The sequence below is a fragment of the Kogia breviceps genome, chromosome 14 (genome assembly GCF_026419965.1).
Source record: "Kogia breviceps isolate mKogBre1 chromosome 14, mKogBre1 haplotype 1, whole genome shotgun sequence".
Classification (NCBI taxonomy): Eukaryota; Metazoa; Chordata; class Mammalia; order Artiodactyla; family Physeteridae; genus Kogia; species Kogia breviceps.
The window spans coordinates 74,411,090-74,435,500 of NC_081323.1; the positions used below are offsets into that span (position 1 = coordinate 74,411,090).

General features: G+C 53.9%; 1 protein-coding gene across 3 annotated transcripts in view; it reads left to right on the forward strand.

The window, feature by feature from the left end:
- The window catches only part of SBK1 (SH3 domain binding kinase 1), a 51,336-nt gene that overhangs the window by 16,934 nt on the left and 9,991 nt on the right, over window positions 1–24,411 (forward strand). For 2 of the 3 annotated variants that reach the window (XM_067012574.1, XM_059038214.2), the window contains exon 1: window positions 10,521–11,331. The exons of the other annotated variant lie outside the window; for it this stretch is intronic. The gene's annotated coding sequence lies outside the window, so the exon portion shown is untranslated. Of the gene's footprint in view, window positions 1–10,520; window positions 11,332–24,411 lie in introns of those variants that run through there. 3 annotated transcript variants of the gene reach the window in all.

Here is a 24,411-nt window from a genome sequence, read left to right on the forward strand (position 1 = left end):
GTGTGGAGGTTGCAGTGGGTAAAAGGCCCACAGAAGCAGCCCCTCTGTCCTATCCTTGGTCCCACAGAGGGGTATAGCCTGCCTGACTTTTTAAAAATGATTTGCCAATATTTTAAAAATCAGGGCATTACACCTTAGGATGCAGATTTCCAACTTCTCCTGAAAAATTGGAAGCTCTGCAAACCTGAGTTCACATTCCCACATGACAGCAGGGGGCCACAGGGGAGGGGAGGCCACCACTCAGATGGGCCAGGGCTCTCTGGCTCACCACTGTCCCCACCCAGGCCGTGCACCCCATTCACAGTCCCTCCCTGGCTCCCGTGAGCATCTCAGTCGGCGACCCCAAGGAGGGGGAACTGTGCCTTAGATTCTAAGGTACAGTTCATGTAACGTGTCCTTGTTGTAGCTGCTGGCCCAATGCAGGCAGAAATGCAGAGGTAGAGGGGTGGGGGCCCTGGAATTGAGAGCAGACGCTCAGGGGCAAGGAATCTTGGGGGGCAGAGAGCTGCTTAGTGTCCTCAGCTGTTCGTGGAATTTCTTGGTCCAGGGGCCAAGGGCACTCTACACACCACACACACACACACGGCCCACCCCCCACCCCCACTGGCCAGTTGGTCAGCAGATCCTGCCACTTCTCACCACCTCTGTTCCTACTGCCTGGTCTGTTGCTATCTTCTCTTGCCTGGCTGGGTACCAGAGCCTCCTCACTTCCATTCCCCCACAGTCTGTTTTCCCCACAGCAGCCAGAGGGAGCTTGTTAAAACCTACAGCCTGCCTCCTGCTTCCTCTGCTCAAAACCCTCCAAGGACTCCCAACCTACTCAGAGTCAAAGGCAAAGGCTTACAGTGGCCCGGAACAAACTCTCCCCATCACCTCTCATTTCTTCCCTTGCTTCATCAGCCTCCTCGTTGTTCCTGAGCATCCCAAGCACACACTCTGGCCTCAGGGCCTTTGCACTGGCTGTTTCCTCTGCCCGGCCCACTGTACCTGCCCGCCTGCCTCCACATCTGCATGGCTCCCTCCCTCCTTCACCTCCTTCAAGTTTCTGCTCAAATGTAACCGTCTTTGTGAGGACCTCCCTGTACACCCTGTCCCCTCCCTGCTTTACTTCTTCCTTGCCGCTAATCCCTTGAAGCATAATCGTTTACTCATGTACCCTGTTTTTTGTCTTCTCCCCTCACTACAATGGACAAAGGCAGGGGTTTTTCTCGGTTTTGTTCATTGCAAATGGTGCTTGGCACGAAGGAGGCATGCGATAATATTGGGTTGGCCAAAAAGTTTGTTCGGGTTTTTATAGCATCTTCGGGAAGAACCCGAACGAACTTTTTGGCCAACCCAATATTTGGTAAGTGAATGAGTGAATGAACAAATATGCGAAATGAGGGCAGTAACAGTACCAAGTAAGCAGAGTGTCTCTGAGGACTCAGTCAGTGTGCATCATTCAGGGCCCCAAACTTGGGCTATAGTGCTCTGTGATTGGCATCTTGCAATTTTTTTTTTTCCATTTTTTGGCCGTGCTGCGTGGCTTGTGAGATCTTAGTTCCTCAACCAGGGATCAAACCCTCGCCCTCAGTAGTGAAAGCACAGAGTCCTAACCACTGGACTGCCAGGGACTTCCCAGCATCTTGCAATTCTTAATCATTTCACCTTTGAAGTGAAGGCTAACTAACAACGGCGCATGCGCTGTGAGCAACCCCACCTCCCTTCCCACATCCCCCGGGTGTGTCTTGGCCACCCACTCCTTGCCCCCAGCCAGTCAAGGCTGCTATCCTTCGTCTGGCAGCGGCCTGGGTGCAGGAGGGTTCCATGTCAGGTGTGTATCAAGGTGGCCCCAGGCACCCATGAGGGCCTGCACTGGCCCCAGGAGTATCCCCGCACCCAAGGCAGCATGACATGAAATAGCAAATACAAAACACAGTGGCAGGCGGAGAGAGAAGCTTGGGTAGGAAGGAAGAGCTTCTCTTCTGCTTTCTGAACAAGAAGGCCCACATTCTGTAGCTGGCCCTGGTGTCAAGGACACACACCTCACACGTGGTACCTGCTCCAGCCACGGGTACTGTTGTCGCTGTTACTCAAGACCCCATGATTAGAGGGAAACAGAGCCCAGCAGGAGAAAGCCTCCAGGCTCCTGGGCCAGCTGCTGGCCTTCCAGGGGGCCGGCTTGGAAGAGAACATTCCCCTGCTGCCCACCACCTGCCTTGAGTCGCTCCGTGAGTGGTGGGCTGAGAACGCGCCAGGGCACACCCCTCCCTCCTGGCTGCAGTTGCCACATCTGTGAGCTGGGATGAGAGCCCTGCAGGTTTCCCTCTGGCAACGACACCGAGTGCTTTGCCAACTTAAACCTGCGGGAATGTGAGGGTGGTGGTCATGGTTCGCAGCCCGTCACAGGGATTGTCGTGGCTGCTTTGCAGGGTCCCTGGGTCAGGGCTCATTTTCTGCCTCCATCCCCCCAAAGTTCAAAGGGTGATATAGCTTTAAGCCCTGAGGGGTGGGTGACAGGGGATCAGGCCTCCATGGTGACTTCAACCCAAGCATCGATAGCATATGTGGCCCTGGTGAGGGCACCGCACCCTGATGGTAACTTCAGGCCAGACCCTGGGGGCGGCTGCCGACCCCGATGGTCACTGCAGGTCTCTACAGTGGCCTCAGTGGCCTCAGAGCCCCCCGGTGGCTGCAGACCTGGTGTCGGTGGGGAGGTGCCGGGCACTTTATCCCCCCTCCCTCTGTCCTGCCTAAGCCTCCATCTCTCCTCCCGAGCCACTAGGATTTGAGCCATTCTCCAGGATCCACTTAATTAGCCGAGCTCATTAACTCCCACAGGCTTCTCCTCCCCACCTAATTAACTGACTTAATTAGGGCTTGCAGGCCCGGTTCCACCCAGCCCCCTCCCGCTGCACCCTGCCCACGTCCTCCAGGCCCCTGGCTCAGCCAGGCCTCCACTGGGCTGGGAACGGATGGGGGTGGTGCTCGATCCCTCCAGCGCCCAGGCCTCCACCCTGTGTCCCTCCCTCCGGTCTGGGGGCCCAGCTCGGAGCCCCTCGAAGGTAGAAGCTCATGGACAAAGGAGTAGAAACCGAGAGAGAGGGAGGTGGGTAGGGAGAGGGATGGAACTGAGATAGCGGGAGCAGGTGAGAGGAGGTGAGGTTGCTGGGGCTGGATGGGCTGGGCCGGCTGGGCACCAGAGTAGTTCGGGGCCTGGTCTCCTGAGCCTGCCTGGGTGCAGGCCCCAGCCAGTGTGTCAACCTCTGCAGCTTCTCACCTCTGAGTCTCAGGTACAAAATGAGAGCGTGCCCACACTGTAAAGTTGTTGTGAAATGTAAACGAGTTCATATGTGTCAAATGCTTAAAATCTGGCACCAATCTGTGTTTGTCAAATAAGTGGGTGGTGTGGACAAAGGCTCCCTGAGGAGGAGGGGCTGGAGGAGAGGAGGGGAGGGTGCTGCCCGTAGGTGTCAGGGAGACAACCACCGCCCCCCCCCCCAAGGCCAGCAGTAGAGTGGGCCTGGGAACTGTAACCAGAGGCTGCCAACTGGGAAGGACCCTTGGCCTGGGAGAGGTTAAAGGGACAGGTAGCAAGAAGGGCACAGGACAGGGCGTCCTGTTCCTACTCCAGGGGGTGGGAGAGGCTGGCCTTGTTAGTGCAGGACCCCCATGCTCTGTGCCCTAGTTTCCCCATCTGGGGGAAGGTCTAGCCTTGTGGAAGCACCTGGCACATCCTAGTTGCCTCATAAATGTCTAGAGCCTCATACCTGAGAACCTAGGTGACCTGAAAAGGTGTTCAACGGGCTTCACCTCCCCTGGGACCAAAGTAAAGGAAGTGGGCTGCACCAGCAACAGGCAGGATGCAGGTTAGACAGGAGGTGGGGCTTCCAGGTTGAGGAGTACAAGATCCCAAATGTGGGAAGGAGAAAAGTTGCGTCTGAGCTGCTGAGCGGGCCCCAGGGGAGAGATGGCCGATCAGCAAGGAGCAGGAAGGAGCGAGATGGGGCCTGGAACTACTTAGCTCACAATTTGACGTTTATTGGTGTCATTAGTATAGGGTCTCCCCCACCAGCCTGGAAGCTCCTGAAGGCAAGGATTGTCTGTTTAGCCCACCCTTTTATCCTGGTGCCCTTATACAGTAGGTGCCAGTGAATAAATGTGAATGTGTGAATGCACGCCTCCGTGCCTTGGCCAGGAACACAGAGGTTCCTGATGCTTAGAGGGAAAGGGGCCCCATGTGGCAGCCCAGGCATCCACCCTGCCTGCTCAGCTATGATCCCCTCAGCTCTTCACGTGGCCCCAAGAACAATTACCCTAAGGGGGCAGGAGCTGGACTCCAAGGATTCCAAACTCCTGCTCCTGGACACACTGAGCTCCCTCTGAGAATCTCTTCAGACAACCTGGGATGCTGAGGAAATAGTGATTATGGGGGACAGAGGGGAGAACCTTTCATTTTCTCCTGCATTCTTAAACACTTTAGAAACCCCCATTTACACATAGTGTAAAGAGCTTGGGGTTGTAAGTGACAGAGACCCAATTCAAACTGACTTAAGCACAAAAGGGATTTTGGGGTTACACGACTGAAAAGTCCAGGGTCTTCAGGTATGGCTTGATCCAGGGGCTCAGATGATGGCACTGGGATTCTGACACTCTCCATCTCTTGGCTCTGCTCTCTGCTAGGTCGGCTTCTTCCTCTGGGAGGTGCTCCCTGGTGGGAGCAATTCCAGGCTTACATCCCACCCTCTTGCGGTGCAATGGAAAGAGAGTTCTATTGTATCAGCCTGGCATGGGGCACAGACGCATCTCAGAAACAATCAGTGTGGCCAGGGGACTGGTATATGCTGATTGGCGGGAGCTGGGTCACAAGCCCACCCGTAGAGCTGAACAGGTGAGCCCCACTTTCAGAAGCCCTGATGGGCAGGGAAGGGTACGTCAAGGAATGTGGGTCCCCAAAGGAAAATTGGGGTTCTGTTGCTAAAAATGGGGGACAGATGATGCTGTGTAACAGAATTCCACTCTGCTTGGAATAGATGGGCATCAAGCCAGCCCCAGGGCCCTGTTCGAAGTGCTGGTTATTTGTGGCAGACACCGTCGGTTCCCCGCCCGGATCTCCCTGGGCCCCTTCCCAACTTCTGTTTGCCAGCATCCTGGAAGAGGGCCTTCCCTGTTCTAGCCTGCTCTGCCCACATCCACAGCACGGCCTGCACCCCTGCCCAGCAGCTCTCACCAGTGACCGACAGGTGTTGGGATATCATACATGTTCAGTGTATGGCCGTGCATGTTCTACACTGTCTCTGAGAGTGCCCCAGTGTGTTCACCTCCAGTTGCCTGCAGTGGTGATTTGCCACTGCCTTCCTGTCTCTTTTCTCTGCCCCCCTACCTGGGATCACCTGCCCAAAAAAACCCACCTGATCTCAAATCCCTCTCTCAGGGTCTGTTTCTGGGAAACCCAAACTAGGACATCATTAAAGCCAGCCCTCCAGGGATGTGTACAAGACAGCACTTTCTTCCTTCCAAATGTCTATTACATTCCTGGGGCTGGCTTTGGTGACCCCTCCCTGAGGAAGGAGCAGAGACTGACGGGGCTCTGAGTAGCCTCTGTTCTGAAGATGCTCCCAGGTCCCCTGCAGTACGCGTGGTGGGGGAGAGGCAAAGACCTATCAGATCCTCACTCCACTAGGTCCCAGAGAAACAGCCACATCCAGCCCTAAGGAACACAGGCGTTCAGATCCGCCATGAGCAGTAGGTACAGGTGGCAGGGGGCCAGGGAGCCAAATGTACTTACTCACTCCCATGTTCCTCAGAGAGCGAGAGGTGAGATCATTTCAGATAGTTCTTAGACCTGGCTTTAGAAAATAGAGTCACACCGTGAAAAAAATGATTTTTTTCCTCTCTTTTTTCAAGATCCCATTTAAAAACACTCCCACTGAGTAATTTTTAATTATTTTGAAAAAAAAGTTAAAACAAAAATAGAGAAAAGTGTAACCCTGTGCATATCCACAACTAGAATCAATGTTAACATTTTATCATATTTGTGTCAGATGTTTTCAATAAAAAAATAATAAGACAAGACAGGTTAAGGTGAATTCCCATGATCTGTCCCCGCCCCAGTCCCATTTCCTGGATTCTATCCCCAAGGGCAACCACAGTAAGTCTTCTCAAATCAGTTGGCACGCTTTCAGCTGCAAGGGACAGAATTCCCTTCAAAGCAGCTCCAAGTACAACTCAGCAGCTCTGAGGTGTCATAAAGAAGAGGGTTCTTTCCTCTCTGCACCACCATCACTCTGTGCTTCCCATCATCCGTGGCATCCTGCTGGCCGTGGTCACAGAGTTGTATTTCGACCCGGGAGGTGGAGAGCCCATCAGGACTCTTGCTAGAACATTGTGTTTCTCGCTTCAGAATATATTCTCTAAAAAGGTGTTGAGAGATTCAAAGATCCATTGCCTCCAGCTGCCATACAGCTGGGGCTGCCCCACTGTCTTCTTTCTGAGCCACTGTGGGTTCAGGTGGATTCTTGGTTTTCCTTATCATCTATAACTTGACCCGTGTCTCCCAGTGGCTCCCGCTCCCGGCCGTGAGCAGCTTCTGTACCTTTGCCCAAAATGGCACTGTCTTCAGCATTCTAAGCCTGATCGGCTCTCTGAGGTACTCAGTCACCAATGCCACCAGGGCCCCTGGTCATGCTGCATGAGCCAGGCACCAGCAGCAATGTCCTGGGCATGATGGTGGCCCTCCGGGGCGGGGGGAGGAAATTATTCCTGTACAAGACCATCATAATGCAGACCAACAAGCCAGGAACGTCTTCTCCCGTCATGACTGGGGCCAGATGCAATAAGGACCATCATAGAACATAGAGTACACTGGGGAAAATGCCCAAAGGCCATCATTGTTCCATTGATGGAGATGATCAACACGGCCAAGACAATGCCTCAACAGATCCCTTTCAGTACAGCTGGTAGACGTACCCAAACTCATATAGTTTGAAACATTATGTAGATTCTAGAGGACAGGGACTCTATTTCAATTCCTTCCCTGTTTCCCCCAACAGTAACAGGAATTTCTGACACATCAATGAATATAAAATGCCGCTAAGGGAAAAGTGCAAAATCATCAGAAGTCCTGTGGTTCCAGGTCTCACATGCTTCCCTGTGCAGGGAGCAGCAACTGACTGTCCAAGACCACGAGGACATGTCAGCATTGGAGAGGGGTGTGGGCAGAGGAAATCTCAGTGGAGGTCTCTGTTTTCCAGTGTTCCTCCTGTGTCACTATGGAGGTGACAGTTAAGTTTTACGTTTGTGTCCTGCTATCCAAATGATACCCATCAAAACCCTCTCTCGCAAAGGCAGCATTTGCTGTGGGTGCAAAATTTGAGCTGGCTAGAGTGGATTATCTCTGGGTGTCAAGGAAAAAGGGCTGCAGCATTACACACAGCTGCTTTAGTTCCTCTCTACGGCTACATTGTATTGGTTCAGTCCTCCAAGAAGTGGGCCAAGCGGGGGTCAGATATGCAAGAGATTTATTGGGGAAAATGCTTGGGCGGGAACATAGGGAAGGAGCCAGAGGAGGCTGGGAGAACTGTCAGACTGCAGTAGATCCAATATTTGGAAAAGGGAAAGGAAGGAAGGAAGGGGGGATAGGAAGAGTCTTAGATTGCAGTGCAATGTTAAGAAAGTTCCGATAAATCCAATGGAGAGTCCTTGATCTCAAGTTGCCCATCAGAGAAGCCCTGTATCTCCCAGGAACTGGGCACTTTAGAGTCTCTGCTGCGCTCAGTCTTTGGTTGGGATGGGCTGGAGGGAAGCAAAGGAGTCTTCTCTGTGAACCCTGCAGACTCCACAGCTGCTGCCCTCAGAGTCACCATCCCTGCAGTCAGAGATCTGGGTGGTGCATTCTCAGGGCTGCCACATCCCACCCCTTGTGCCACATGGCTCTTCTGGGGATGCCATGAGCCTCTCTTTCTAAGGGGAAACTTTGAAGAGGGAGATTAGTGGAACCAACTACAGCTCCCCTCCCCTCTGCTGCACTTGATCTCAGGGTCATAACTGGTACTCATCCCATTGCCCTTCCACCATCCATTCTCAATTATCCACACCCTCAACTGTCACGTTGGCAGGTCTTGATGGGTCATAGGGTGGTGTGACCCAACCCTTCTGTCCTGAGGGGTCTAAACTCTTGGTTATCATAACTAATGGATCACTTCAATGGATCGCTGGGTTCCACATGCATTTCTCCCTGCTCCCACTTTGTAAAAGCAGCCCTGCCTTGTTCTAGTAATTGATCAGGGTACTTCTAGTAACTTCTAATAACTAATGAGGGTCAGTTACTTCTGCCAGGACAGTGACTCCTCTTCTTGCCTGCTGGCCCCAGAACACACGGAGTCCAGAGTACCCTGGCAAGAAGCCATAGCTTAAATTTTAATGGGACCCTTGCTGTGTCCCCTGGTAAGAGTGTGCCCCCTTTGGGGACCAAAACTTCCCTCCCTGCAGAGCTGGAGGGGGGTGTTGATTACCCATAATGCATTTTGGCAAAGCTTTACTAATCACAGGGGTGGGAATCAAATCCCCAGTTGGAGATTCAGGGAAGGCTTCTTCGGAAAGTGGCCTTGAACAGCACTACCCTTGATAACCATAGCTGGAGCCTTTCAAGGCCTGATCCAACCTCTGCTCCTCTCTAGGCCTCAGTTTCCCCACTTGTAAAAAGAGGAACTGCTCTCTAAATGCTAATGTTCTGGGACTCATTTGTTAGACGAAGGAAGATATTCCCTTCCCTTTTTCTCTAGTCTCCCTCTACTACCTGCCCAATAACTCAAACCCCTCCATTCATTTGTTTGGGATAATAAGGCCTCACTTGGAGAGGATCAGAACACCGAATGAAATTTGAAACTCGGGAACATTGCCAGGACAGGGAGCAGAGAGGAAAGGTTGACAGACATAGAGGAGGTATCTTGGAGGAAAGCTGTTTGGAGTACAAAGAAGAGGGGAAAGATGTTCAAGGCAGAGAAAACAAAATGTATAAAGGCACAGAGGTACAAGAGAGCAGATGTTCTAGGAATACCGGCTGAGGTCAAGGCTGAATGGAGAAGAGGGGGCCTCAGCAGGGGAAAGGTAGGAGGCCCCAAAGGCTAAGGGCTTGGAATGCCCGGATAAGGTTAGAATTTTACCCTGGTGGTAACAGGGAGTTATTGACAATTTTATGTAGGGGAGCAACCCAATCTACTTTGTACTTTACGGAGCTGATGATCACATAGACTTGGATTCTTTTTTTATTTAAAATTTTGATAGAGGCTGGAGGGAGACAAGTTAGGAAGTAAGGCAATATTCTCCCCAGCAGAGGTTGCAAACCGATGGCCCGTGGGCCAGATTTGGCCCAAAAGAATGTTTCATTTGGCCCATTTGGTATTTCTGAATTGGGGGAATTAGTTTCAAATATTTAAAAGTTGGACAATTGTATGTTAGAATATGGATTTCCTGCTTGAAAAATCATCTGTCCACCCAGGGCCCATGATGCTCGTTTGCTTCATCTCCACCATTCCCTATCACATTGCACCTGACCCCAGTCACTAATTTATGTTACCTATAAGTACTTGAATTTGCAATCCCTGGCTCTAAGACTTCTAGAAACAACAAGTGGTTGGGAAGAGTGTGCTGGGTGGACAAATAGGGAAGGTTCAGGGGGTGTTAGGGGCTTTCTCTTCAGGGAAACAGTGTGGGTGAGGCTGAGAAAGAGGAAAATAGGGCCTGGGAGGCTGAGCTGCCCCCATCTCATCTCCATCCTCATCTACCCCACTTCCTTCCAGGTCACAATTTCCAGTTACCAAACAGACAATAGTCCTTCATACCTGGGTAATGCCTTTGCACATGATGCTGCCTGGAATCCCTTTTCTTCCCTTCTATCTGGTGAGCACTGTGAATCCCAGCTGCATCCCATGACTAGCCGCTACCTGTTTACAACAGGGGTCAAAAACGCAACCTGGGCTGGACATGACCTTCAAGGCCCCAGTTTACGACCTCTTTCCTAAGTAGACTTTCCTGAGTTAGTTCTCTGACGTCCTGCTCAGATGGATGGATGGATGGATGAATGGATGAATTTACATCGGATTGCAGGGCTTAGATGTTTCCCTCCTTGAAAAAGACACAGGCTCCGCCCCACGAGAGCAGACTGGGGCAGTCTGGTCCCTCAGGAGCCAGGAGGCTGGACCAGGTGACCCTCTCAGACTCCCCCGACTCCTCTCTAACCTCGTTCTCGCCCCCTTGTGGGCTCTGACCTAGAAAAGACGGGGATGGGAGGAGAAAGAAGCAACCCTCGGGCGCTAGGACCCAGCGCGGCCGGAAGGCGGGGTGGGGGCGACGCGCGCTACTCTCGCCGCGAGGGTAGAATCTGCGCCCAGCGGCGCGCGGCTGGAGGGCGCGGCGGGAGGGCGAGAGCGCGCCGGGTTTAGTGCGCGTGCGCGGGGGCGCGCGCCAAGCGGGGCGGACAAAGGGGCGGGCGGCGGCGCGCGAGCCAGAGGGCGGAGCCGCGGGCCAGGCGGGCAGGTGCGCGCAGGCCGGAGGGCGGAGCCGCGATGCCGCGATGGAGCGCAGCCCGGGCGGGCTCCGGGTCCGGGGCCCGAGCACCAGGCGGAGCGCGAGCAGGAGCCACAGCCAGAGCCCGGACCAGGCCGGGGTCCGGGACCGCCGGGCCGGGCTGCTCGTAGCGGCGGCGACGGAGCCCCCCAGCGGCTGAGGGGCTTCCTCCCAGCTCCTGCGGTGGCCGGGACTCAGCAAGCCCCCGCAGCCAGGGAGCGTGGGGATCCCCCCACCACATCCAGGACCCAGAGACCCTTAGGAAAGCGGTGCCCCCTCCAGATCCAACACAGAGCGATTCCCCAGCGGGGGAAAGCGGAGACTACCTCCGTATTCAGAAGACAGCGACCTCCCTGCGGTTCCGCGAAGACACCCCCTCTTCAGTCTGGGCCCCCACAAGACCTAGGACGCAGTGACCCCCCTGTCCGGGATTGTGGGGACCCCTTCTCAAGATCCTGGCCATTACAACTCCACACCTCAAGACACGAAGACCCAGCTCAGAACGCCCCTAGATCAGGGGTCTTAGACCTCCCCCCCCTCCCCGATTCCGGCTCACAGAAACCCCAAATCTAGGGACCCGAGGACAGCAAGAGCTATCCCTCACCAGCAAGAGGCCTCGGGGACCCCCCCTCGAAGCTCCAGGACTGGGGCGACTGAACCCCTTGCGGCGCCCTTCTCATCCCAGCCCATGGTTGTGGCGCCCTGAGCCCCCCGGGCCGGGCTGACGACGAAAACCGACACGGCGCCCAGGCCCCCTGCCGCGGCGTCCCCGCGGCCCCAGCCCAGGTAAGCCGGGCCCAGGTGAGGGGCAGCAGGTGAGTGGCCGCCGAGGTCCCTAGCCCTGCAGGTGGGGAAGTATTGGGTGCGCACCGCCCCCTCCCCAGCGTCGCCATGGAGCCGAGGCTGAAGGACGTCTCTTTGTGTCTCGCTTGGAGGAGCCGCCCCCTCCTCCTCTCCCTTCCCCCACCCCACACCCTGGCCCTGGGGTTTGGGCACAGCTTCTCGGCCCTGCAGGGGAGTGGTGGCAGAGACCCTTGCGCCACAGAGAAGGGGAAAGAGGGTGGGGAGTCCACCCCCCAAAATTGTGAGCCTGGAGCTGTTGGATCCTTGGTCCTTGGAGTGTATATACCCCTCCCCCAAAGGCCAGGCTGAGTTCTCAAGTGAAGTGCCCCCCAGTGAAGAGAAGATCTGGGGTGTCCACAGGTGAGGGGGCCTGCAGTGTGGGGCCCTAGGGTGATGGCTGGGGCTTTGGGTGTGTGTCTTTGTCTGCGAGAGACAGGGAAGGGGTGTGTTTGAGAGAATGGGTGGGATTCCCTTCTTTTCTCTGTGATTCCACTGCCCCCCACCTAGGCTGGGAAGGGGTGTCTTCACCCAGGCCATGCTTCTCACCCAGGCCATGCTTCGTGCTCCCTTCAGGACAAGGAGGGGACAAGCCTTTTCCAAAGTGAGGCTCTGGTTTCTGGGGAGGGGAGGAAGTCTGGAAGAAGAAGCCATTTCAGGTCAGGGCACCTTTCTGTCCTCATGTAACCCAGGGGCAGCAAACCCAAGGCTCTCCCTTCTCTTCCTGACCTCCAAAACACCCAGGGCCAAACCTTAGGTGGGGTCAGTGTATCCTGGACAACCAAGGAACCATTCTAGGTTCTCACTGTAGCTTTACAGGCGGTGTACAAAGCAGTACCCCAGCCTGGCCTTCAATGAGGTCCTGAACCCCAGGCCTTGCAGCTCATGGGAAGATGAGAGGCCCAGGGGATGTTTTATCCTGGAATTCTGGATCAGAGATCGTAAGAAGGGACTGGACCATGCCGAGGGAACACACTCTGGGCTGCTGGTGTTTCCACCAGCCTGCTCTCTCTGAGCCCTCTGCAGGCGAGCAGTGATGCTGAAGAAGGTAGGACTCAGTACAGGTAGCCCCACCAGGAGTTCCTTTGTTCACTTATTCATTCAACAAACCTTTAGCTAGTGTCTGTGATGTACCAGGCCCTGGAGTCAAGGTCCTTTTTCCCCACTTCATCCCCTTTCCTGATCTTTCCTGTTCATCAGATGTCTGGAGTGTTCTCAATTTGCCCAGGCTGTGCTTGGTTGGATCAGTTGAGGTGGGTCTGGTCAGGCCCAGCTGACCAGTTCTGACCCCACTCCTGAAGCACCCGATCCTCATCAGGATCTGCATGCATCTCCAGCCTGGTCTCACACTCCACCCTGGGGCCCACATACTGCTGCAGACTTGGGGGCGCTGAGCCTGGGCAGCAGCTTACTCTTCTCCCCGCTTCCCAGTACCAAGTGCCCCCACCCCCACCTGCTGCTGGCATGGACCTAAGGGGTAGGATGTGATCAGTGGGAGAAGAGGTTGGGGAGCTCCAGGCCAGAGCCCTGGCAGCCCCACCTTCAAATTCAAGGACAGTTGAGACAGTCCGCCTCAGCCCGGGCTGTGGGGGGAGCCAACTGCCCTGAAGACTGGGTGACCTTGGGCAAGCATGTGGCATCTCCCAGAGGTAACAGCACTGGGCCACTCACTCTGCAGCCAGTGGGGTGGATGTGGCTCGCCCTTGGGCAGCAGAAGCATCCAGGTGTGTCCTTTCCATCTCTAAAGGAGTTCATTTCCCCTGGGGAGTTCCCAAGAGCCCAGGGCCTTGTCAGAGGACCCACCAGCAAGGGAGTGGGGTGAGAGGCTAAAGAGTGGAGATTTGAGTCACTGTGACGAGGGAAAACCATCAAGAGGCCGGAACGGGGACAAGGGAGTAAGATCTTCCCGCCTCGCTAACCTGCAGAGGCTCCCTGTTGAGTCTGGAATAAAGCGCCCTCAAAGCCCTTTGCAGTGTGGCCCGAAACCACCTCCTGAGTGTCAGCTCCGGCTCCTCACTCTCCAGCCTCTACTTCTGGCTCATGTCTGTGTCCCCCAACTCCTTCCCTCTACCATGTGCTGTTCCCCCGACCTGAAAAGCCCCACTATAGGATGGCTCAAGGGCAGCTCTCCACCTCCCCTTTTGATCTGACCTGGGCTGGCACAGAGTGTAGAGTAGAGTTGGACTGATTGATGGTTGGTGGCTGGGAGACGGTGGCACGTGTCTGTATGCGCTGTGAGAGTGTCTCCACATCCAGACTCCGATCTCCGATCTCCAGTCTCCAGGAGGCGGGACCTGGTCTGCCCCCTCCCTGCTGCATCGGCTTTGTCTAACCCAGAGCCCAGCATATTCTGTAGCACATGTTGTAAAACACAACTGCTAGACACATTTTGTTGATCCAAACAGTGTTTTTCTCATGTTTGTATTTGTTGCCAATGCTGAACAAACATACAGTTTCACACACAAATATTGATTTTTGGATCCTCTTGAAAAATCAGATGCTGTGATAAGCCCAGGCGAGAACCAAAGAACGACAACCTTCTTTAGATTGGCTATCACCCTGCACCTTGACCCAGGCCCCACCTGGCCTGTTCACTCATTTCCATGACCTGCTGGCCCCTCTTGTAGGCATCTGGTCTTGCAGGCCTAGGGTAGAGGCCAGAAAATGTTTGCTCAGAGGGTGACCTTTGTCTGTGTGTGTTTGCACACATGGGTCTTTCCTGCCTCCCCCATGGCCAAGTTAGAACCGGTACAGAGCAGTGTCCCTCCGAGGCTTTTAGGGCTAAGTGGTGAAGTGAGCCTGAATTCCTCCAGCCAGAAGCATCTCCAGCCTGGTCCCACTTTCCACTCTGGGCCCCGTCTTGTGCCCCGTCCTCTAGATTAAAAGGATTCAGCCAGCAAAAACCTGTTTTAATTGTCCTACTTGCCCGAGAGCAAAAGTCCAAGGTTCTAGACCCAGGTCTTACTGAGGACTCTTGGGGGAGGTCTGCCCTCTGGGCCTCAGTTTACCCATGTGTCAGGGAGGAATTGGACTAGAGGTTCTCTCAGCCATAATCTTCCTCCTTGTTCTAACTTTCTAGGACTGAGTCCAAACTGCTATAGTTTTGGTCGGGCAGGAGACATGCGGGCCTAGATGCAGAAATCATGCAAAAATATTGACATACCCTAAACATTAAGGAAACCAGTGGGTGATACTAAGTAGCTGAGCCAGGGGTCAGGAGTCAGCACTGGGCCCCAGCCACTGGGCATGGCCCTGGAAGGGAGTGTGCCATCTTCCTGGATGAAGGTCTACAGCAGCCCGAGGCCAAAGGAGACAGCAGACCACTATAGTTGAGAGCTCTGGACTTCTGGGTCTGAATTCCATTTAGCTGCTGTGTGATCTCAGGCAAGTCACTTAACCTCTCTGAGCTTCATTTTACTTATGTAGAAAACAAGGATAATACCTACCTCAGGGTCAACAGGGGGATTAAGTGAGCTAAAGCATAAAAAGGGCCTAGGACAGGGTCTGTCATGTGAAAAGTGCTCAGAAACTATTGGCTCCTATTGGAAAGGGCACATTGGCAAGTGGGTAAGTAACCCTTGGTGGTAATGTCTTCTTGGTCTTCCTATAGCTGTTCTGGGGGAGCCAGAGGGCTTTTGGTGCTATCCCCAGGAAAGGGGAAGCAGGTGTTTGAGGGGCAGTTCTGTTTGGTGCTTAAGGACCTACCTGCCACTGCTCTGGATGGGGTAGGGTGAGAGTCAAGCCTGAGGGGTGGGACATATATATGGCAGCTGTAGTCGAGGTCCTCTTCCTGCCCAGAGCTGCTTTCTGGGTGAGGTGCCTACCAGGCTTCTGTCCCCAGGCATCCTGCTCCAGGCAGATGGGCCTCTGGCCAGGACCAGCATCTCCAGCAGACCTAGTCTTCTCCAGACTACCCCCTCCCTCCCCTATTCCCTTGGTCCCCCTTTCAGGTCTCAGGAAGCTGTGGCGTTAGAGCCCCCTCTCCTCTACTGTCCACCCTCTCCCCATCCTCCCCTCCCCCTACCATATCGCTTGGCCACAGTCTGGAGAGGGGACAGCTCCAGACTCCCAGCTGAGCCCCCATTCAGGGAACCATGTAATATCAGGGTTGGAGGGAAGCATTCTTCAGTGTCAAGTGCCCCACACCGGCCACTGGACATCCTTTCTCATTTAGCACCGAGAGCAGCACCTCCTTAACCCAGAGTGGGGATTTGAGCCCAGCCCTGTGAACCGCCAAAGGTTTGGGTGAAACTGGCATCAGACTGCCTCGACCACTCACTAGCTGCGTGACCTTGGATGAGGCAGTGTCCTCCGTGCCTCAGTTTCTTCTGATGTAGAATGGGAATAATATCAATAGTAGTTCCTTCCTAGAGTTGTGGGGAGAATTAAATGATAAAGCACCAGCTCTGCCTGCTACTTAAGTGTTTGCTTAATACTTCTGCCACCCCCAGCGGGGTATGCAAATGAGCGGGTCCAGCCACTGTGACTCCCCACTGCACCTGCTCTCCTTCCCTGTGGCTTTAGCCAGTCCTGGGAGAGGCAGAGAATGTTCCACCTGCCGCTGGGTGTTGGGATGGCCCTGAGGGGCAGGAGTGGGGACTGGACAGGACAGAGCTGCCTCGTCCTCCTCCTGGTCAGGCCCTGTCGAAGCTGCACAAATCCCTGCCCCAGGGTAGCTTCTGGTCTGTTGGGCCCCCCAACAGAGCAGGAAGGCTTCCTACTCTCGAACTGGAGCCCACAGTCCTGCGGGGAGATCATCCCATCCCGAGAGCTTGGGTACCTGCCAGCCCTGACCCCAAGTGTCTCTGGGAGGGAGTGGGGCCAACAGTTAACATGGGTTAGTGGGCAAAAGCACAGCCTCTAAACTCGCTGTGTGACCTTGGGCCAGGTGCTTAGCCTCTCTGTGCCTCAGATCCCTCAACTACAAAAAAGGGGATGATACTAGTACTTGCCTTGTAGGGTCATAGTGAGGATTAAGTGACGAAGGTTTGTAGAGTGCTATGAATGGCACCGTGTACCCTCTATGGTTTGCTGTTACTATCAGTCCCCTGAAGCCCTGAGGAGAAATGGTAGTCCCACTTGTACAGTTTAAAAAAAAATGGAGGCTCGGGGTGAAGGTCTTTACTCAAGCTTGCATATCTAGGGTTCGGAGAAGATTCTGCCCGCTCTTCCATCATTCACACATAGTCCACAGGCCACGGCCAGCCAGGAGGACCCGGCAGAACCTAACCTGGGCCCTGGCCGCGTTCCTGGACATACTGCCCGCACACCTCTTCTCACCTGGGGCCATGACAGCCGAGAGCTGCAGCACAGAGGAATCTTCGAAGGAAGTCTGTAAGGGTCCCCTATTCCTTCCTCACTCAGCCCCTCCAAGGACAGTGGTGGGATGCTGCTGGGGGCTGGACTGGGGGTCTCTGAGTGCAGCGGAGTCGGGTTCCTGCTGTCTCTTGGCCTCTCAGGGCCCGGCACGTGGGCTGGCTTCAGGAAGGGTTTGCTCAGGTCCGGAGTCTGGCATGCATCTCCAAGTGAAAGGCAGGTCCTCGCCATGGCCTCCAAGGCCCTGCCCACTGCCCCCCGTCCCTTGCCTCTATACTCCTCTCTGGCCCCTTGCCCCTTACCCGCCACTCCACAGCCGTGCCGGCCTCCTCACTGTTCCGTGAGCGCACCAAGCACAGCCCTTGCCGTCACCACCTTGCCTCTGCCAGCAGGGCTCTTCTACAAGGTCCAGTCTCCACGTACTTGCAGCCTTCTCAGGGGCCTTTCCTGACCCCCCTCACCCCACCATCTACCATCCTATTCCCCACCCCCGGCGTTTCCTCACCTCTCCCTGCTTTGTTTTTCCCTTTAGGACTTCTCACTGTCTGACTGACATCTCTTACTTACCTTTATCGTTGTTTATCTCCAAATTAGAATATAAGGTCCTTGAGGACAGGGTTGTTTGTCTGGTTCATGAATGTATTTCAGATCCAAACACATAGTAGGTGCTCAGCAAATATTTACTGAATGTTCTGGAGCCGGGCAGATCTCTCTAAGCCACACCTTAGCTGCGTGCCACTGGACTCGTTACTTAATCGTCCCTTCTCTGAACCTCAGGTTCCTGAACTGGGAGGGCTATAATGGAAAGAGCAGTAGCAGCTTCTCCTAAGACGGTTATGAGGTTTGAATGAGTCAATCTGTATAAAATACTTACACTTTAGGTGGCTTATAAATGTCAGCTATTATTAATAATACTTTAACCTATTTAAAGTATTATTAACCCTATTTTACTGATGAGGAAATGGAGGCACAGGGAAAGTAAGTGACTTACCCAAAGTTTCATGGCTAGACATGGCGGTGACCTGGTTCCACCCAGGGGTGGCTGAATCTGGGCTCCAGGCTCCTAAGCTAGGCTACATCCCCACTTCCATCCTTCGGTAGGGGCTCAGGGAACGGGGCAGAGGTGAGGGCCATGGCTAAGGAAGGGCTCATCTCTTCAGGGAGCCTCTGCTCACCCAGCCATCTCCCCACTGGCTGGCCCCTTTCCACTGATGGACACCCAACCAAGGTCCCTGAGTGCTGGGCTGCCCACGTCACCCAGCAACAAGGCTCATGCCTCCTCCCACACCCACAGGGGCTGCCACAGGTAGGCTGGGAACGAGGAGGCCCAGGGCTCCCACCTCCCCACAGGGCCTGGCTAGAGGGTCTGTCCCAACTCGGCACCAGCTGGGAGGGCAGGCTGAGGCCGAGGCTGGAGCCAGAAGTGGAGCCCGGCAGCACAGGGAACCCCAGGCTGCCCCTGGTGGGGAGAGCAGTGGGAAGCATGTTGTTTCCAGCTTCTGCTGCTTGATCTTGGGAAAGTCTCAGCTCCCCCTCTCAGTCTCCCACCTGGGAAATGTCGGGGCTGGCCCACCTGACCTCCAAGGTCCTTCCTGGCTCAAGCAGGTTCTGGGGGTAAGATTTAGCAAAGCCAAAACGGCCCCCATGTCCAGCATAGAAAACCAAGACTCAGTGAGAGTACAGCCTCGCTCAAGACGGTGTAGAGTTGCCAGGGTCCAGGATGGAACCAAGGTCTCAGGCCCCTCTGCCCAGCAGATTCTTCCTGAGCATCTGCTCTGTGCCAGGCACTGTAGGAAGTGCCCCTTTAATTCTTACAGAAACCCATCATGTTAAACAGGCATTCTCACCCCATTTTACTGATGGGCAAACTGAGGCTTAGGCAGGTGTATGACCACACAGCTTAGGCCACACAGCAAGAGGGGATGTAGCCAGAATCTGCACCATGAGGGGAAGACGAAATGATTTGAGAATATTCTCCTCTTCCTTTTGACCCTGAATAGAATGTTTGGCAGAGTCTGTATTTGTGTCAAAGGACCGAGGGGAGGGAGAGGACTTACCTGGACTTTCTTATGGGCTCCCTGGGGCCCTGACCCCTTGGTGCTGTGTGTAGAAGTGTGTATGTGATGGCTGGGGACATTTTTCAGGCGAAAGCGTACTGAGACTTCGGTGACCCATGAAGGGATATGAAATAGCTCATTTCACAGATTGGAAAACCGTGGGCGGGGGAGCTGGACAGGGCTCCCTGGGGACCAGCAGCAGAGGCCAGAGCTTTCCCAAGCAACTCACAGGCCTCTTTCTGGGGTGAGAGGGCCCAGCTCTGGACCACCCCCCCCATTCCCTGGCAGTAAATAGGAGAGCCCACATGTGAACTGATTTCTGCCCTGGGGTAAAAAACATGAGGGTCAGGGATACCCTTTCGAGAAGGTGGTAAGTGGCAGAGAACCAGACTGGGCACTGGCCTTGGGGATGTAGGGGGAGGGCTCCCATCAGGGGTGGGTGTCAAGGGGTCTCCCAGCTGCCCCCACCTTCCTGAGCACAGGCCAGCTCCATGCGGAAGTTCAGGGCAGTCAAGCTGGACCGCTCCTCCCCAGGCCCCTCTCAGGGGACACCACCCTGGGGTGCTGAGCCTGGGCAGGTGGGCACGACCTCTCCTCACACTCTCCCTTGGCACTGTCTGGAACCCCAGCCACGCCTGATTCCTTACATCCCCCAGACCCAACAGGATTTTACCGAGTGAAAAGTTTAATTCCTGCCCTGCCCCTGTTCGCTCAGTTCCCGCTTCTCTCCCCAGACCTTCATTTGTTCATTCATTCATTCATTCATTATTCATTCATTCACCAAATATTTATTAAGTGCCTACTTACTATGTGCCAGGCACTGTGCTAGCTGCTGGGGGTACAGCAGTGAACAAGACCAGCCCAACAAAGTCCCTGCCCTCCCAATGCTTAAGTTCTAGTGGGAAAGAGAGACATTCACAGTAGACATTACATTAGACGGTGATACACTCTACTGGGGAAAAAAAATAAAGCAGGAAAAGGGGAGTGCAGTAGGATAGCGCTAGTTGAGAAAGTGCTGTTTGAGCCGAGCTTGGAGGAAATGAGCCATGTGGATGTCTGGGGGCAGAGAGGGAACAGCCAGAGGGAGGGAGGAGGCAGGGCAGAGGGGTAAATTGAGGGCTGTTGAAAGGACTTTGGAATGAGATGGGAGCCGGTGGAGCGTGCTGAGCTGGGGAGTAATGTGATCTGATTGGGATTTGATGGGCTCCCTGGCTGCTGTGTCAAGAAGAGATTGGGGTTGGGGGGGGCGGGGCGGGGAGCAGTTAGGAGGTTGCCGCTGACGGCTCAGGCCAGTGAGAGCGAGTGCTGAGGGCGGTCAGGCGCCTTCATTAGTGTCTGGTTGATTCCAGAGTTACTTTATGCACATGCAGGCAAGTGAGGAACTTACTCCTATTTCCCCCCACTTCAAAGTAACGTACTAAACAAAGTGATACGGAGGCCCAGAGAGGGTGAGGGAGCGGGCAGCAGCTGCTATGTTCCACCAAGAAGCAGCCCTCCCCTGCATGGCTGGGGGAGGGCCAGTGCAACAGCCCTCTGGGGGACATCACGCTCTCTGCAGAAATTCCAAATGCACTCATCCTTTAACCTGGCAACCCATTTCTAGAGTTGATCATACAGACCTACCTGCACGCTGCAACGTGACTTAGGTACAAGGCTACTCATTGTTTGTGGCAGCAAAAGGTTGAGCACACCCAGCATCTATCAGTTGGTTAAATAAATGGCAGTACGTATATCCATACATACCTTTTCAGCCCCGGGGGCCTGGGTTTGGTTTGTCAGCCGTTCCTCCATCCTGCCCAGCCTCCTCGGGCCTCCCCTAGCCTTGCACTTGGTGCAGGGCTGGCCTGGCCCGGGTGCTGTCCATACCTGTGGTGCTGAAGACATGGGGCTGGAGGGAGGCCTGGGCTGCAAACCCGAGACCAAGTGTAGGAAAAGGGAGATAGAGCAGGAGTCGTTCAAGGTTCAGTTCCTGGCTCTGCCTCTTACCAGCTGAGCGACCTTGGGCAAATTGCTTAACCCCTGAGAGCCTCAGCATCCTTATGTGTAAGATGGGGTTGCTGTGAAGATTGAATGGCAGCAGCAATGTAAAGAATTGGCAATTGAGAAAATAAATGATAACTTTAACTGTATCATTTTAGAGACAGTAAAGCATAGTGGTTAAGCTTTTGGACACTGCAGTGATAATGCCTGGATTTGAATCCTGGCTCTACCACTTACTGGATGGATAGTCTTGATCAAGTGACGTGACCGCTCTGTGCCTCAGTTTCCTTGTCTGTAAATGGGAATGAATAGTAGTCCCCATGTCACAGGATGTTGTGAGGATTTGACGAGTTAATTTACCTGAGGGACCTGGCACAGGACAGGGGTTCCTTAAGTGTTAGCTGTTGCTGTAAGTTTCTTCTCCATTATCTTCATCATTCTCATCACAGCACTCCAGCCTCTCTGTTCACAGTGGCCAATGTCATTCACAGCCACTCCCATCTCTGCTGTGCTTGGGGCTGGGGCTGTTAGAGCGAGACCGCACCTTGCCCTGCAGATGCCCTGGCTTCTAGCCCAGCCCTGCCACTAACTTTAGATGTGATTTTGAGCAAATCACTGTTCTCTTCTGGCCATCAGTCTCTGCACCTGTAAAATGGGGCTAATGATATCTCACACAGGCCCCTGGGAAAATAGCTATGTGCCTGCAGGGTCACATTCAGGAAAGCCAAGATACAAAAAGTTACCGTTTCCCAGACACATAAAGAATTATTCACCGGGCTTTTGTCACACACTGGCTAAGTGCAAGGAATAGCGAGATGATTAAGGCATGGGACTTGCTTTCAAGGAGCTCTTGGGTTTCTTGCTAGATTGTTAATCCCCTCCAAGGCCCATTAAAGTGTCACCTCCTCCAGGAAGATACCCTGATCCCCACTGCCAGCACCCTTCTTGGAAATGTTGGAGCACTGATCATGGCCTACCTGCCCTCATGGTTATCTGAGTCCTTCTTTATTTGCCTCCTTGATTTGTAGGCTCATACCCTCTATCTAACCTACTCACCCTGTGCCAGCACCCAGCACAGTTCCTGGGCTCAAATAGATATGCTTGTCTGGAGGCTTTAGGCTGTAAGTTACACAAATTCAACTCAAACTGGCTCAAGCCGAAAAGGAAATGTATTGATTCATGAAACAAACATTCAGGAACATAATTGGCTTTCGGCGTGTCTGGAGCCAGGTGCTCGGGATCATCAGAAGTCTTTCCATCTTTCAGCTCTGCCTGTCTCTTTGTTGCTTCATTCTCGGTCAGGTGCTCCCCTCATGGTGGCTGAGCCAGCCCCCAGCAGCTCCAGGCCCGTGTCCTCCAGCTTTGCAGCCCAGGGGTCAGAAGGTATCTCTTTCCTGATAAGTTCAGCGCAAGTCCTAAGGCGAGATCTCAGTGGGTCACCTTTGGTCACGTGCTCATCTCTGAACCAGTCCACGGTGACCTGGCGGATGGGGTGGATCCCCTGGTTGGCCGGCTCTGGGTTAGACCTGCGCTTAAAGCCAGAGTGGGGACAGCCTTACTGAACCAACGGCCTCAGAGAGGGACCGTTCCTCGGAGAAAGGGAAAGTGATGCTGGGCGGGAGAAAACACCGCAGGCCGATACAGGGAACCACTGAAAATGCAGAGCAAGGCAAGGATCAGGTCAGATCTGGTCTTGAGACAATTTATTTGACCCCGCAGGTGGGGAGGGCTAGAGGGGAGAAACGGGGAGGCGGTCACGCGGAGAATGCGGGTGTGGGGAGCTGGCTCAGCCGCGCAGGCTGAGGGAATGAAGCTCCAGCCCCTCCCTTGACAGAAGCAAAGTGAAGCAGGTGAGAGAAGCCAGAGGGGCTCCCTGTCCCCACTCGGTACCTGAAATTCCACCTCGTGGCTGCTTTTGCACAGGGATTTTTAATAAGAGAGTGGACCCAGGGAGGGGACCCACCCAGGCACAATCATTATTTAATGACATCCTTCCAGGCCAGGGCTTTGTTGAGGATACCCTTGGGGTTTGCCGCTGCTAAGGGCATAGCATGGGTCCAGCGACCTGAGAGAGGGGACCCGGGTGTGGGGACAGAGAATCTTAGACTCCCAGAGTGAGAGTAAGAAAGGCCTGGCTGACTCGGTCCAGCCTCACCCCGCACTGCTTTCCCCCAACAGATGGGCTTCCAGTATCTGCTTCTCTGCTCGCAGCGGCAGAGAACGCACTTCCTCCCTGTGCGAGACTGTGAGACTGTGAGAACTGTCTCATTTTTGAGTTGCTGTCTGCCTGCCTGTAGGAGCCTCACAGGACACAGCATATAAGAGCATGGGATCTAAAGCCTGATAGCCTGAGTGCAAATCCCACTCTGCTAGTTATTAGCTCTTGGGCAAATTACTCAGCCCATCTGTGCGTCAGTATCCACTTCTGTAAAGTGGGGATAATAATAGCACCTGCCTCTGAGGCATCTTGCGATTAAATGATTTAATCCACTGTTAGCATACTACCTGGCATATGGTAAACAGTAAATATTTGCCGGTATTATTATTCTCCCACAAGACAGGATAAGAGCCGTCTCCCTTCCCTTCCCAGGCTGATCGCCCTCCACCTATTCCTATAACTGGATTCTTGGTTGCCAGTTATCACCATCCAGGTTACCTTGTCTGGCCACATTCCAGGCAGTTGAAAACACTGAGGTTCAAATCTTAGCTCTTTTGTTTACTTGCTACATAACTCTTGAATTAGGGCAGTATCAGCTGCTGTAACAAGTAAGCCCCATATATGTCAGCAGCCTAACAAAACAAGTTTACTTCTGGCTCACAAAATACAGAGCAGCTAGTCCTTGTCAGCAGGAAGCCTCGCATACCCAGGGGACCCAGGCTCCTCCTATCTTGTAGCTCCACCACCATCTTCTAGCGTCTTGGAGTCCTCTGCATCAAGCCACAGAGGAAGAGGAAGAAGCTTTAGCCACCCTTAAAAGCTCCAGCCTAGAAGTGACACCTCATTTCCGTTCACATGCCACTGGGGAAAACTAGTCACAGGTGGCCACACCAGGTGACCACACCTGGAAGCAGGGGAGAGGAGAAATGTAGTTCCCTGCTGACAGCCACCCTCCAAAAACAGCTCTGTATTATCGAAGAGGGAACGCAAAGCTTTGATGGGCAGTTGGCTATCTTTGCCATAACCATAGTAAGTCATGGTTTGCGTGACTTACGGTATAAGTCGTCTTTGCCATGACCATAGTAAGTCAGAGGTTTCTTGGGCCTCTGCTCTTTATCCATAAAGTAGAAAGCATCACTTGATCATGGCAATGGTTGCACAGCTCTGTACATTTACTGAAATCATTGAATTATACACTCGCTATGGGGGAGTTTTGTGATATGCAAGTTATACCTCAATTAAGCTGGTTTTTAAAATGGGAGGCATCTTGCCCCCTTCTCAGGGTACTTATGAGGACTCAGTGAGTGAAATTTTGCCAGACTGGCACTACGTGTGTGTGTGTGTGTGTGTGTGTGTGTGTGTGTGTGTTTGCGTGTGTGCATGCGGTGGGGAAGGGGGTCCCAAAGTAGGCCTGAGTTGGATTACGCTTTGGGTGTTGTTTTCATGAAAGCGGCACCCAGCTTGAGCCACCTGCCAACAGGAGGTGATAGATGGTTCGGTCTTGCTTCTTGCTTG